This window comes from Electrona antarctica (assembly GCF_951216825.1).
Source record: "Electrona antarctica genome assembly, chromosome: 4".
NCBI lineage: Eukaryota > Metazoa > Chordata > Actinopteri > Myctophiformes > Myctophidae > Electrona > Electrona antarctica.
This window is the reverse complement of record NC_136809.1, coordinates 45,285,891-45,298,462: the sequence shown is the minus strand read 5'-3', so window position 1 is coordinate 45,298,462 and position 12,572 is coordinate 45,285,891.

Below are 12,572 nucleotides of genomic sequence, written 5' to 3'. Positions count from 1 at the left end.
AGGGGAACAGTATTAAACCAGCTTTTGCTCGCTCTCCAGCATGCACGGAACGGACCACATACTCATTGTGAGTTGTGAGGACCCAAGTCTATGTCTTGCATGTGTACCTTTTCTCCAAGCTCGGTTTCCTGTCCCTACTCTATATATAATTAAAAAAAATCACATGAGGGGCGCTCTTGTCATCGTACATCAATTTATGTTAGTGGACATTTGACATTGCTACACAAGGTACATAAGGTGGTCCCTTATTGGCCAAGCGATCCCACCAACATGTGATTGGTTAGCCGATTTGCTCGTTTACATATGATGTAAGTTCCCTTCAATGTCAATGGCGTTTAATGTTTTGATGTTTAATTTACGTCATATTTAGCGGAATTAACAGCTCTTATCGTCATACATCATCATGTATCATCTCATACTGGCCATTGACTGGCCATTGGCCAATCAGAATGGCTGTTGCCTGTGATTTGCTCGTTTATAGTATATGACTTAAATTTTCCTTTCAATGTCAATGGCGTTTAATGTTTTGATGTTTAATTTACATCATATTTAGCAGAATTCTGACGTCATTTCTCCATTCAGCAGACATTTGACCGGAATTCTCTTACCGTGGTCAATGGCAAATCTTGAGACGTGTGGGGACAAAAGCTGTTTATAGAAGGGGCTAGCGCCCCTTAAAAAGAAAGAGGAGTTTTGCTGTTGTATAGTCATGTTCATCATATAATAATTTCCTTATAACAACACACATTTTACTCTCCAGTTTTGTCATAACTGCCTTCCAATTTCTCTCTCTCCTTCCTCCATTTCTCCTTCTCCATGCTTAAATGCAGGAACCAACGATTCTCTTTGACTCTCAGTTCGTCATGGATGAGGTCCACTTGGTTTTGAAGTTGCGCATTCTCCTTAGTCAAAGCCTCCTTTTCTCTATTTAGCCCTTGTCTCTTTTTCTTCCATTTCTCCTCCTCCATTATCCAAAAGGCATCTTTGGTTCTCAGTTCTTCCTGGATGCAGTCCAGTTGGTTCTGGAGTTGCAGATTCTTCTCAGCCAACGACTCATTTTCTTCAGCTAGGCCCTGCCTCTCCTTTGCCCATTTCTTCTCCTCCATTGACCAAAGGGTTTCTTTGGTTCTCAGTTCATCCTGGATTAGGTCCAGTTGGTTCTGAAGTTGTGTAATCGTCTTAGCCAAAGCCTCCTTTTCTCCAGCCAGCCCCTGTCTCTCCTTCCTCCATTTCTCCTGCTCCATGCTTAATGCCAGAAACCAGCGATTCTCATTGGTTCTCTGTTCTTCCTGAATGAGGTCCAGCTGGTTCTGTAGCTGCCTATTTCTCTCCTGCAAATCCTCCTTTTCTCCATTTACACCCTGCCTCTCCTCCCCATATTTCTTCTCTATTAAGCAAACATTTTTGATTCCCAGTTCTTCCTGGGTGGGGCCAAATTTGTTCTGGAGTTCCTCATTCTTTTTTGCCAACGCCTCCTTTTCCCCAGCTAGTTCTTTCCCCTCCTTCACCCATTTCTCCTCCTCCATTAACCAGAGAGTATCTTTGGTTCTCAATTCTTCCTGTGCAAGGTCCAGATGGATCTGGAGTTCCCCATTCTTTTTAGTCAAAGCCTCCTTTTCTCCAGTTAGTCCTCGCCTCTCTTTCCTCCATTTCTCCTCCTCCATTAACCAGAGATTATCTTTGGTTTTTAGTTCTTCCTGTGTGAGGTCCAGTTGGATCTGCTGTTTCTCATTATTTTTAGTCAAAGCCTCCTTTTCTTCAGTTAGTCCCTGCCTCTCTTTCATCCATTTCTCCTCCATTAACCAAATACTATATTTGGTTCTCAGTTCTATCTCAGCAAGGTCCATTTGGTTCTGGAGTTGCCCATTCTTCTTAGCCAAAGCCTTCTTTTCTCCAGATAGTCCTTGCCTCTCCTTCCCATATTTTTCCTCCTCCATTAACCAAAGAGTACATTTGGTTCCCAGTTTTTCCTTGATGAAGTCCATTTGGTTCTGTAGTTGCCCATTCATTTTGGTCAAAGCCTCAATTTCTCCAGCTAGTCCTTGTCTCTCCGTCCCACGTTTGTCGTCCTCTGTTAGCAAAAGACTCTCTTGGTTTCTCAGTTCTTCCTGGATGGGGTTCAGAAGGTCTTGGAATTGTCCATTCTCAAACAAAGCGTCATTTTCACCAGCTAGTCCCTGCCTCTCCTTTCTCAATCCCCCCTCCATTAACCAAAGAGCATCTTTGGTTCTCAGTTCTTCCTGGGTTAAGTCCAGTTGTTTATGCAGTTGTCCATTCTTCTTTGCCAAAGCCTCCTTTTCTTCAACAAGTCTCTGTCTCTCTTTCCCCCATTTCTCCTCTTTCATTAACCAATACGCATCCTTGGTGCTCAGTTCTTCCTGGATGAGGTCCACGTGGTTCTTTAGTTCCCCATCCTTCTTAGCCAAAATCTCTTCTGTCTCCTCCTCCATCAATGAATGAGTATATTTGGTTCTCAGTTCTCCCTGGTTGAGGTCCAGTTGATTCTGAAGTTGCTCAATCTTCTTAGACAACGCCTCATTTTCTCTAGCTAGCCCGTGTCTCTCTTTATTCCATTTGTCCTGCTCCATACTTAATTGCAGAAACCAACGGTTCTCTTTGGTTCTAATTTCTTCCTGGATGAGGTCCAGTTCGTCCTGGATGAGGTCCAGTTGGTTCTGGAGTTTCCCATTCCTCTTAGCCAAAGCCTCCTTTTCTCCAGCTAGTACCCGTATTTCCTTCCACCACTTCTCCTCCTCCATTAACCAAAATGTATCTTTGGTTCTCAGTTCTTCTTGGGTGAGGTCCAGTTGGTTCTGAATTTGCCCATTCTTCTTACCCAAAGCCTCCTTTTCTCCAGCTAGTTCTTGTCTCTCCTTCCACCATTTCTCTTCCTCCATCACAGAATGAGCATCTAAGGTTTTCAGTTCTTCCTGGGTGAGGTCCAGTTGGTTCTGAAGTTGCCTATTGTTCTTAGCCAAAACATCCTTTTCTCCAGTGAGTCTCTGTCTCTCCTTTGACCATTTCTCCTCCTCCATTAACCAAAGAGCATCTTTGCTTCTCAATTCTTCTTGGGTGAGGTCCAGTATGTTCTGGAGTTGCCCATACTTCTTAGCCAAAGCCTCTCGCTCTCCAGCTAGAGTCTGTCTCTCTTTCCCCCAATTTGCCTCCTCTATTAACCAAATACCATCATTTGTTCTCAGTTCTTCTTGGATGAGGTCCAGTTGGTTCTGCAGTTGCCCATTCTTCTTAGCCAAAGCCTCCTTTGCTCCAGCTAGACTCTGCCTCTCTTTCCCCCATTTTGCATCCTCCATTAACCAAAGTGTATCTTTGGTTCTCAGCTCTTCTTTGGTGAGGTCCAGTTGGTTCTGGAGTTGCCCATTCTTCTTAGCCAAAATGTCACTTTCCCCAGAAAGTCCTTGTCTGTCTTTTCCCCATTTATCTTCTTCCATTAACCAAAGAGCACCTTTGGTTCTCAGTTCTTCCTGGATGAGATCCAGTTGATTCTGTTGTTGCACATTCTTCTTAGCCAAATCCTCCTTTTCTACAGCTAATCCCTGTTTCTCCTTCCCCCATTTTGTCTCCTCCTGTATCCACAGAGCATCTTTGGTTTTCAGTTCTTCCTGGATGAGTACCAATTGGATCTGCAGTTGCCCATTCTTCTTAGCCAAAGCCTCCTTTTCTCCAGCTAGCCCCTGTCTCTCTTGCCGCCATTTTGCCTCCTCCGTTAACCAAAAAGCACCTTTGGTTTTAAGTTCTTCCTGGATGGGGTCCAATTTGTTCTGCAGTTGCCTATTCTCCTTAGCCAAAACCTCCTTTTCTCCAGATAGACCCTGTCTCTCCTTCTCCTGTTTTTCCTCCTCAATTAACCAAAGACCGTCTTTGGTTCTCAGTTTTTCTTGGATGAGGTCCAGTTGTTTTTGGAGTTGCAGATTCTTCTTAGACAGAACTTCCTTTTCTCCAGATAGTCCCTGTCTCTCCTCCATCCATTTTTCCTCCTCCATTAAAGAAAGACTGTCTTTGGTTTTCAGTTCCTCTTGGGTGAGGTTCAGTTGGTTCTGGAGTTGCCCATTCTTCTTAGACAGAACATCCTTTTCTCCAGATAGTCCCTGTCTCTCCTTCCCCCATTTCTCCTCCTCCATCAAGAAAAGAGCATCTTTGGTTCTCAATTCTTCCTGGTCGAGTTCCAGTTGGATCTGGAGTTGCCTATTTTTCATAGTCAAAGCCTCCTTTTCTCCAGCTAGTCCCTGTCTCTCCTTCCCCCATTTCGTCTCCTCCATTATCCAAAGAGCATCTTTGGTTGTCATTTGTTCCTGGAGGAGTACCAATTGGTTCTGGAGTTGCCCATTCTTCTTAGCCAAAGCCTCCTTTTCTTTAGCTAGTCCCTGTCTCTCTTTCCCAAAATTCTCCTCCTCCATTAACCAAAGATTTTCTTTGGTTTTCAGTTCTTCCTGGGTGAGGTTCAGTTCATTCTGGATTTGCCCAATCTTCTTAGCCAAAGCTTCTCTTTCTCCAGTTAGACCCTGTCTCTCCTTTTCCTGTTTCTCTTCCTCTATTAACCAAAGACTTTGTTTGGTTCTCAGTTCTTCCTGGATGATGTCCAGTTGGTTCTGGAGTTGTGCATTCTTCTTAGTCAAAGCTTCCTTTTCTCCAGAAAGTCCTTGTCTCTCCTTCCCCCATTTCTCTTCTTCCATTACCCAAAGACCACCTTTGGTTCTCAGTTCTTCCTGGATGAGGTCCATTTGGTTCTGGAGTTGTGTATTCTTCTTAGCCAAAGCCTCATTTTCTCCAGCTAGTCCCTGTCTCTCCTTCCCCCATTTGGTCTCCTCCATTATCCAAAGAGAATCTTTGGTTGTCATTTCTTCCTGGATGAGTACCAATTGGTTCTTGAGTTGTCCATTCTTCTTAGACAAAGCCTCCTTTTCCTTAGCTAGTCCCTGTCTCTCCTTCCCGAGTTTCTCCTCCTCCATTAACCAAAGATTATCTTTGGTTGTCAGTTCTTCCTGGATGAGGTCCATTTGGTTCTGGAGTTGTGTATTCTTCTTAGCCAAAGCCTCATTTTCTCCAGCTAGTCCCTGTCTCTCCTTCCCCCATTTGGTCTCCTCCATTATCCAAAGAGAATCTTTGGTTGTCATTTCTTCCTGGATAAGTACCAATTGGTTCTGGAGTTGTCCATTCTTCTTAGACAAAGCCTCCTTTTCCTTAGCTAGTCCCTGTCTCTCCTTCCTGAGTTTCTCCTCCTCCATTAACCAAAGATTATCTTTGGTTGTCAGTTCTTCCTGGATGAGGTCCATTTGGTTCTGGAGTTGTGTATTCTTCTTAGCCAAAGCCTCATTTTCTCCAGCTAGTCCCTGTCTCTCCTTCCCCCATTTGGTCTCCTCCATTATCCAAAGAGCATCTTTGGTTGCCATTTCTTCCTGGATGAGTACCAATTGGTTCTGGAGTTGTCCATTCTTTTTAGCCAAAGCCTCCTTTTCTTTAGCTAGTCCCTGTCTGTCCTTCCCAAATTTCTCCTCCTCCATTAACCAAAGATTATCTTTGGTTCTCAGTTCTTCCTGGATGAGTACCAATTGGTTCTGCAGTTGCCCATTCTTCTTAGCCAAAGCCTCCTTTTCTCCAGCTAGATCCTGTCTCTCCTGACCCCATTGCTTTTCATCCATTAACCAAAGAGCGACTTTGTTTCTCAGTTCTTCCTGGGTGAGGTCCAGATGGTTCTGGAGTTGACCAATCTTCTTCACCAAAACTTCCTTTTCCCCAGCTAGTCCCTGTCTCTCCTTTCCCCATGTATTCTCCTCTATTAACCACAAACTGTCTTTGGTTTTCAGTTCTTCTTGGGTTAATTCCAGTTGGTTCTGAAGTTGCAGAATCTTCTTAGCCAAACCTTCCTTTTCTCCGGCTAGTCTTTGTCTCTCCTTCTCCCATTGCTCCTCCTCCATTAACCAAAGAGCATCTTTCGTTCTCAGTTCGTCCTGGGTGAGGTCCAGTTCGATCTGGAGATGGCCATTCTTTTTAGCCCAAGTCTCTTTTTCTCCAGCTAGTCCTTGTCTCTCCTTCCGACATTTCCGTAGTCGTCTATTGTCATTGATTATCTCTGCAAGCTCCTTCTGACACATTTGTTCCCTAGTTTTCCAGTCACATTCCAACTGCTCTATTTCCTTTTTCCAGGCATCGTCTTTCTCAGACAAACTCTCTTTAAGGGAGGTGATCTCTTTCTCCTTCTCGTCCAACAGCTTTTGGGTTTGTATGAGTGTCTTGTCCATTGCATGGAACTCGTACTCTCGGAGGGTCTTGTCCATTGCGTGGAACTTGTACTTTTTCATTGTGCTCTCTTCCTTCATGGCTTTAATCATTTGCTCTGCAGATAATAACTTTTCATTCAATGCCTGCCTCTCTTCAACAAGTTTTGTTTTCTCCTCATTCCAGTTTTGAATATTTTCCTTAAGGAACAAGATGCCATTTGACATCTTCAATAGCTGCTCGTCTCTCTCATTGCCTGCCATGTTGACATTGCTGTCTCTCATTACCTGAACGCCATGTCACTTTACCACCACTTTCCAACTGAAGTATTTTCAGTTATACAAATAATAAAATTGTATGTGTATCTCATATATAAACTGTGCAAATACCTAATTAATATCCACATCTGAGAATGTGTTAATAACTGCAGTTGAATGCTGATATTCTGTCTGGAGTGATGTAACACATGTAGTAAAATCGTCTACCAAATATGGACTTCCTGGCACCCTATGGCGGTGAAGGCTTACCAGCTTTGCTTTTAATTCTGAGCAATGGCTTCCAGAGATCTAAACTCTTACGTGATGCTGTTTTGAATCAAGGGAGGAAAAAAGAAGATAATATAATATGGTTTTAGTTTTAGTTGCAAACGTTTTACATTTATTGGATGCGAACCAGAAACCTAACCTAAACATAACCGCAAGCACAGGAGCAGCACATGTTCGCCAACCAGCAGCGCATGTTCGCCAACCTTTCCGCATGTTCGGACTAACGGGACTTCGGAACTATGGGCAGTCGTAGTTTGAAAACCCACCTTTTCAGACTCCACCATGGCCCATAGCACTTACCCTACCCCCTTAGACAGCACTTTTTAGACTTAGATAGCATTTGAAACAGACTTGTGTCATGTAGACAGCACAATAACAGTACAGCATAGTATAATATATATATAGCTTATATGTATAGTGTCATTATATATAGATATGTTCTAGTTACGTTCTTAGCTTACGCATGTTTCTTGATATCCATATCTCACAAGTATGATCGTACCCTACAAACCCTCCCGCGCACTCAGATCAGCCAACGCAGGGAAGCTGGAGGTACCTTCACTAAAAACGCCGGGACAACGCTCCACACGTCCCAAACTCTTCTCCCTTCTGGCTCCAAAACTATGGAATGCACTTCCCATCACAGTCAGAACTGCAGCCTCACTCCCAATCTTCCGCCGTAGTCTGAAAACCCACCTCTTCAGACTCCACCATGGCCCGTAGCACTTGCCCTAGCCTATCCCCTTAGATAGCACATTATGTAGACTTAGATAGTATTTTAAACAGACTTATAGCTTGTTACGTAGACAGCTCTAGAATTGCACTTTATGCAGTCATAGCACTTTATAGTACACATGTATAATATATTATATAGTATAGTATGTATAGTTAACATAGATACTCCACTGTTACGTTCTTAGTTTACGCATGATTCATGATAACTGCTTTTTATATATGTGATGTATGCCATGCTTTTGTTATTACTTAATGTAAGTCGCTCTGGATTAAGAGCGTCTGCTAAATGCCTAAATTGTAAATTGTAAATTGATAAATGCTTTTTATATATGTGATGTATTCCCATGCTTTTTGTTCTTGCTTAATGTAAGTCGCTCTGGATTAAGAGCGTCTGCTAAATGCCTAAATTGTAAATTGTAGTCACCGTTTGTTCGCCATCTTGTGTCCACACTCAGATGAGATGTCTTTTGTGTGCCTATTTCTTTGGTTTCTTCCCATTTCCCTTCAGATGATCAGAAGGCGACATCTCAGATCATCTGGGCTATGATATGTCAATTCGCTCCCCCCTTTGGTTTGAGTCGAAGAGCTAACTTGCCTCATATTGATAATCCATGATTTTTTGTATATTATGCGACATTCCCAATGTACAGGCATTGTTCCAAACAGGCATCGGCTTCTGGCCAATGGTCTTTTGGCAAAGTTTAATCTTTCCATTTTACGCTTTGTTATTTCTGATGCTGTTGATGTTATACTGTTGTTTATGATTGTTGTTTGTCTGTAAAGCACTTTGTAACTATTTGGAAGGGTGCTATATAAATAAAAATGAATTCATTCATGCTGAGGTTGCCAAAGCAGCAAATCATTGCAGACTAAATCAAAAGTGAATAAAACATTTTCAAAAGTAATGTGTCAACTTGAAAACCTTTTTTTCAGTCAGTGTTGGCATACAAAGTAAATTTGTCACCCAGTATAGCGCCTATAAGTACCAACAGTATATTGGTTTACTGTCTCCACAGCTATGCCATTGATAAAATGTAGCACCTTGACGGGAGGGTTTCAGGTTTCAGGGAAAAAGCGTCGATAAAGCATCTCTTTTGTCTTCCAGACATTGAGTTGCAAGAGTCACCACACCCTACTTGCTCTGTAATTCTATATCCCTTTCCCAAAGGACTTTACAATGTGCATCACACACGCACGCACCCACGCACGCACAGACACTGCACACACACACACACACACTATATTAAAAATACATTATATATACATATTTATAATAAATATATAATTATTAAGAGCATGCAAACTTTGATCTGATACTCCCCTACCCCAGTCCAAAAAAGATTTGCACGACCTTACCTGGTAATCAGAAAACATCATGAAAAACATGCCCAGACGTGTCTATTTATCTTATACTGTGTGAAGGCACACTAAGGTGGAATGTTTACGCGCACACACACACGCATGCATGCACGCACACAAGCCGTGCTACTCCTTACGCTGAGTTGGTGGTGCCCGGATCGAACCCATGTACTTGTGGTCCAAAGGTGAGAGTGAGAGCTCTAGTACTGCTCTACCGACTACCCGATCTACAGTATACTATATTATAGGAATTTCATAATCTAATAGAAATTCTATTGGAACATCTACACGCAAAAACTTCAAGAAAGAATTAAAAAATGACTTGAGTAAAAGTACAAATTGGCATCAAAATGTACTTAAAGTACCTAAAGTAAAAGTACAAATTATGAAGAATGTCCCATTTCAAGTTTTCAAATGTAATAAAAATAGAAAATAGCCGAAATGTAAATCTATACAAAGTAACTAACGTTTTCAAATAATTGTAATACAGTAGTAGAGTAAAAGTACAATATTTGCCTCTGAGATGTAGTGGAGTAGAAGTTAAAGTATTGAAAATTGGAAATACTCAAGTAAACATACCTCATAATTGTACTTAAGTGTACAGTACTTAAGTAAATGTACTTAGTTACTTTACACCACTGCTTGTGGTGTTAATGATTTTTTTCAGACCTCTAGTTCTAGGAAACACAGAATGGGGGGACCTTTTTATTATTTCCACACAACAGCTCTAAGGTACATTAATGACGTAGTAAAATGTTGAAAATGGGTGGAATGCCCCTTTAAATGGATTTTTCAGTAGACGCTTATCAGCCCCCAGTAGTGATAGCATCACTGGATGCAAGTTGGGATACGGTATATTAACTTTGGGTTAAATAATCTCACATCTGAAATCCATTGTGAAATCCAAAGCCGCGATCGAACCCTTGCACATTTGCGCATGCTGGCACAAAAAGCATGCATGCTGTTACCTTAGGAGTCGTTTAAGCAGTGGTTTTCAACCAGTGGTCCGGGAACCACCAGTGGACGGTCCTTGAGGGGGTTCCAGCTGGTCCCCAGCTAAATGATGGAGAGTTGGTAACCAAATGGATCCTTATATAGATCTTTAACTTTTGAGAGTGTAAAAGTCATTTTACGCTCTCAAGAGTTAAATTGTAAAAAAATCTGCATTACTGTCTACACAATTAGAGAATGTATAACAATTGTTATTTTGATCAAGGAGAACAACATATTCTTTCGTTTTGGGTCTGAGAGGCTAAATCTCATCAAATGGTGGCTCAAATGCTGAATAAATAATGGGCCTTGACCAACAATGGTTGAAAACCACTGGTTTAAGGGTAGGTGGGAGTATAACTTCCTGTCACCGGACCAGTAGGTAGCATTATATGATTCATAATTGGCCTGTAGATGTCTTCATTATTTGTCAATAACAAAACATAAACTACCGTATTCAGATACAAAATTGTATATAGGGATAACACTACAACCTGCATATTAAAGGAAATGGACCATATATCAAATGTGTCCGACACGGCTCTGTATACGAATCGCCTGCGCTTGGACAACATTTAAATGTGTGGTGATATGAAGGTCTGGCAATATTACACCTTGTGGACTTGCCCTCGCTGGAAAAACATATCTGATTTGATGTATTATCTATTTTTGAGGGGCGCTATCCCCTCCAACGTCTGGCTTTCAGACATGACGTCATGTAGCAGCCAAGTCTATGGACTTTAAATGTTTGCTTTAAGCAGTGACGTCATGTCGCAGCCAACCTTCACACGAGTGTGATTTTTTTTTGCAATGTCCAGAAACTTGATTTTACTATACATGTACAACTGACAATATAGAATGATAGATTCAATACAAAAAGAAGTTCACACTTTTAGACCATATCCGTGGTCATCATATGGGCATACCTAACAATGGATGCCAAAAAAATGGGCAAATTCTCATTTGTGTTTTTATATCAAAAGTCCATAAAACTATTTTTGAGTGGTGTAAACCACTCCTACAACTGGCTTTTGTGTGCATAAAAAAATGACCATGGTTGCTATGTTCAAAATAATTTCTGACGTAATTAAATCACACCCGGGTGAACTGGATGACCGTAGCAACCGTGGTCATTTTCTCTGCGCAAAAACAGCCAGTTGTGAAATCACATCCAGGTGTGATTTCATTACGTCAGACATTACGTCAGACCACAGCTGATCATGCTATATAAAACCTTACACCACTCAGTTCACACGGGTGTGATTTTTAAGCATGTGAATGTGTGTGTGTGTATTCAGGCTTAACATCAGAGCAGAAGGTAAAGTAAGAGTTAGTCAGCATGCACAAAAACCCCACTAAAGCAATCTGTGTTTAGCAGCCCTTTTGGAGTGCTTTGTAACCTTAAAGGGAGAAGGAAAGCTACGCCTTTCCCACGGCGAGCACACATCTAGCCTAACTTGGCCCCAGAATAAGACAATACATCATCCACCCACCCAGATGAATCGGGGCCATCAGTTGCATCACTTCCTGTAAAGGAAGTCATCAGGGTCAGCGTGGTCAGCATCATGTGACTAAAAAGTCACGGTGATGTCAGTAATGCTAGAACAATGAGGACACACAGTAGCCAGGCAATGGCAACTGCCAGCCCAAAACCTCCATTGGCCGAAATAGCACACATCCTGTCTGTCAGCGTCCACGTCCCCTCCTCTGTTCTCTCATCCTGTCTGTCAGCGTCCACGTCCCCTCCTCTGTTCTCTCCCCAAACTCCTTTCCTCTCCTCCTCATCTCCTGCTGCTCCCTTCCCCTTCCCCCTCACCCCCACAATTCCTGTTCCCTTCCTTTACACCCCTCCTTTCCTCCCTTCATCAATCCCTCTTCCACTTTGCCCCACTCCCTCTGCCATTATTCTATGCAACAGCCTGGAATGTGGATGCATATTTACTTTTTATTTCCGTATGTGCTCAAGAGAGTGCCACCTGCCAGCTGTGAGAAATAGCAGATTGCAGGAAGACGGGCAAATGGAGACAATCTCAATTTCAGGGTGTTTTTCTTAGGGCAGACAGCCACGAGGTTGAATTGAAGAGGTGGGATAGAGGGGTCAGCACTGTAATCAGGAGGATTGCCAGCAATACTGCGGCTGGCAGACCTATACCCACAAACAAACAAACACACGCGTGCATGCACGCACGCACGCGCGCACGCGCGCACGCACGCACGCACACACGCACACACGCACACACGCACACACGCACACACCCTACTCTCCAGCAAAGTTTGAGCAAACCCCATGTTCCTTTGTGAATTATAGAACAACTACAAATGATAAAGCACACAAACAGCACACAGGCCAACTCTCTGTACCCCTGTAATTTAATTACACACCCATCCTCAAATCCATACCGCACGCACGCACGCACGCACGCACGCACGCACGCATGCACGCACGCACGCACGAACGCACGAACGAACGAACGAACACACGAACGCACGCACGCACGCACGCACGCACGCAGTGTTCATAGACATATTTTGTGTATGAACTACACAATTCTTCAGATGTTTTACAAGGTATTCACTTTAGAGCTCTTTGGAGTCTGATTAGTTACCTAACCATTTTTCATATTTCTGCTTTAGGGAGCGTTGAAACACAACTATGCAACAGGCCGCATGCCAGAGTGGTTTTGTTTTTCTTAGAGCTATAACCAACCA